This window comes from Bidens hawaiensis, unplaced genomic scaffold (assembly GCF_021521415.1).
Source record: "Bidens hawaiensis isolate Kalapana, Puna unplaced genomic scaffold, B.hawaiensis_p1.1 tig00004242_1, whole genome shotgun sequence".
NCBI lineage: Eukaryota > Viridiplantae > Streptophyta > Magnoliopsida > Asterales > Asteraceae > Bidens > Bidens hawaiensis.
This window is the reverse complement of record NW_027491253.1, coordinates 725,618-729,621: the sequence shown is the minus strand read 5'-3', so window position 1 is coordinate 729,621 and position 4,004 is coordinate 725,618.

The following is a 4,004-nucleotide window of genomic DNA, read 5'->3' as shown; positions in this document are numbered from 1 at the left end:
TATTTTGTTAGTGCGGATTGTTAGTTAGTGCAGATTGCTTATTTTGCAGATTAGTTAGTGCATGTATGGTTATTTTGTTAGTGCAGATTGCAGTTACTGCAGATTGTTATTAGTGCATATAGCAGATTGTTAGTGCATATTGTGGATTGTTATTGCTTATTAGTGCATATTGTAGTTAGTGCAGATTAGTGCACATTGATGATATTGCACATTACTTAATGCAAACCATTGCATTCATATTAATACGGGTTGCACATTGAATTCAATAACAAAATGATGTGTCCAAGTAGATCAAACCATTGCATTCAACTTACAAACAGCCAAGTCAACATAACAAACTGATTTGTCCAATTCAAAATAAGAAACTGATTATCAAACCTAAAACATCCAACATATTGCTATCATTACAACTATTAAACCTAACACAATTTGAAGCTTCCAATTGTTCTTTTTCAGCAAACACAAATCCTTTAGTTTCTGTTTTTCTTCTTGCAAAAGCATGTTCTGCAACTTCAAGTTTTCCATCCTTAAATCTTCAAGTTCTTGTTCTTCTTTGGTTCTGCATATGCATTGGCCATGCTCCTTCAAAAACTCATCAATCTCTTGTTTCCACATGAAGAATTTGCAATCTTCATTCTAAAAACACACAAAGATTGTAATCGACCAACAGAATTTGATAATTTGTACATTGGACAGGAGTACTTACAGGCCATAAAGGGCACCCATAGAACTCTTCTCCATTGCGAACACTTTTATGCCTAGCAACTCTAACAATCGAAAGCAACTCATGTTTACAATACACGTTCCCATCAAAATCAACCATAAACCTTTTAGGGTTTTTTCTTACGGCGAGATGACGAAGTGAAAGACGGGCTCAATTCCATGGATTTCGTGTTTCTAGTGTTCTTGAATGATCCCAATTTGGGGTTTTAGGGTGTAATTGAACGAACCAGGTGGTTTTGATTTAATCTATATGTTTTTTTTAATTAATATACTAGCCAGCATCCCAGTCAGCCGGTTACGTGACAACTCAGCCACCACGTCACAAAAACTAACGGCCGGTTAAGTTTCCGTTAATTTTCCACCCACATGCGTAGTTGGGATTTTATTTTGCCATTTCCATAGTTGGTCCTTATATTTGCCAATAGGCCATGGTTGGGATTATATGAGGCCAATATTCCTTTTTTTAATTAACTTTATACTGATTTAACTAAAAAAAATTATACCTACTTTTTAGAAAGTTTCTCATCTTGTGATATTTAACAAATTACAACTTAACAATACAGGGAAATCAAGAAAAAACATACATTAAATGTATTTTATAACAATAAAACAAAACCCCTCATTGGAAATCCCTCGTGAAAGGATCAAGTTGATCCTTGCAAAAAGCTTGATGCACTATCTATATTCAAGGGAAATCAATAACAATATACATTTAGATTTTTTATAAAATTTAAAATAAAATAGCTAATATATAAAATGAGTTCAGTTCAATGTTACATTTGTTTAGCGGATAATATATTATTTTTACATCTATTTTACTCTGTGTCTTAAGTGAGACTAGAGAACCCACAACCTTTTGGTTCAACGTTACAAGATGAATTCCATTATTAAAAAAAAAATAGGGTTTGTTTGATATGAGGTAATAGAATGGAGGAGGAATGGAATGAATGAGAGAATGAAACGGATTATTACTATTCATTTGTCTAGCTTGGTCAACTTATAAGAATAAAATGAATTATCACTTTATGTACGTTGTTTGGTAACAAAAACAAAACCACATGAATAAAATACAAATGAGAAAGATACATATCTCAAAATAAAGAAAATTAACAAAACAAAAAAATGACAATGGCGATGGTGGTTAGGCGGTGGCGGTGACGGTGAAAATGGTGTTAGTGGTGCGCTGGTGATCACGTATTTCCGTATTGGTGATGGCTGTGGTGATGGTGGTGGCGACGGTGGTGGGTGGTCAGGCGGTAGTGGTGGCACTAGTGGCAATCTGGTGGTCGTGGTGGTTGTGGCGGTGGTAACGAGGGTGGTTGAGGTGACGGTAGTCAGGTGGTGACGTAGTGGTGGTTGTCAAGTGGTGTTGTCTAGACTCTAGAGAGTATGGTGAAAGAGGAATGAAAAAAAAAGGGAAATAATGATTTTGATGAAATGAGATTCCTTGTGTAATAGTTGATTCTATTCGATTGACCAATAAAATACCCATTTTTTATTCCATCACATTAATTCTTTACATTCTCCGTCTCATTCTTGCATATCAAACGCTACTTTATAGTTTTTAAGTATGTTAAGTCATTAAAGTTAATGTCGGTTCTTCTTTAGCATTACAACAATGGATTATTGTTTTCTATGACACTTTTTTTCTGTTTCGATCTAAATTTTGTTTTATCATGTTTTAACATGTTGAAATGTGTGAGTTAACGAGCCGTAATCATTGGCGGACCTACATCTATGGTGTAGGTGTCGGGGACCTCTGTGAAATTTTTTTAAAGGTATATATATGCTAATATCATGATCGATCCCTATAAAATTTTGACATTGACCTTTTTCCGACTCTTATAAAATTTTTTTCTGAATCCGTCGCTAGCCATAATGCATATGCACGGTTCAAACTTTTAGGTCCTGTTCGTTTCAAGGATTTTAAAGGAATTCTAAGGAATGAGATTTTAGATCCCATGAATTGATATGTTCGTTTCATTAAATGAAAGAATGGGATGGAAACTAAATCCTATCAAATCCCAGACTTCATGGGATTTTAAAATCCCACCTGTTTGAAAGGATTGTTATGGAAAATAAAGGATTTTCTTACTAACAATAAAAAACCCTCCAAAAAAATTCAAAAAAATTAATAAAAAAGGCATAACTCAAAATATAAATAAAAAACGAAAAATGTAAAAAACTAAAATGTTTCCGCCTTTCCCCTCGTTCTTAAAAAAACCGAAAAATGAACTGAAACCGAAAGTCCATGAAAATAAAACACAAACCAAAACTGAACCGAATTGATGGAAACCGAAAAAATCGATCAAAACGAAACAAAAAAATTGAAACCGAACATAAATGAAACTGAAAAAACCGACCACAACGAAACAAAAAGGCCGAAAACAAATCCTTAACCAACCAAAAACAAACAAAATAAACCGAAACCCAACCTGTCCAGTGCTCCGAAACCGACCAAAAAGAAACAAAGGAAACCGAAACCCAACCCGTCCAATGCGAAAACTTGTGTCAGCTCGAAACCAATTCCAATTCCAATACATATTAACCAACCAAACACATGATATGGATTCTCAAACATTCCATTCCTTTCCATTCCAATTCCAATTCCAATTCCATTTTCAATTCCAATTCCAATTCCAATTCCAAATCCTTTAAAAAAAGTCCGCGAAATGAACGCGCCCTTAAGGTCTATTTTTATACGGTTTAATGTCATGCCTCAACGCATGAGTATGTCTTGATACCTAAATTTATTATATTCGACATGTTCTCATAATATTTAATATTTTACATATGTCTTTTTAAATAGACAGAACTGCAGATTATGTCCTTTATGTTTGAGGTGAATTCCACATCATGTCTGTTTTGGTTAAAAATCGGGCTAAGGATCAATGAACCAAATTCGTATGTGAGGATTGGTGCAAAAGTGAACAGAATAACCAAAGTAACGATAATAGGTAATGAACACGAAGATTTATACGAGGAAAAGCCCTTGGTAACTAGTATCCCGCCGGCACAAAAACCTCGGGTAGTAAAAACTATCACTACCAATTATATTGAACTAAAAAAAAGATTACAAATGGTGGAACAATAGCTGATCGTGATTACAGGGTGTTTTTGCTAGGAGTTCTAAGCGTGCTTGAGTGTTGTGTCTCATGTTTTATCAGCTAGGGTTCAGTATATAAATACAAAGATCATAACGTAAACTAACTAACTAACTCCTTAATTCCGGCCACGTTTGTTTACTCCTTCAACCTGACCGTTTACGAGCTTGGGCGAGA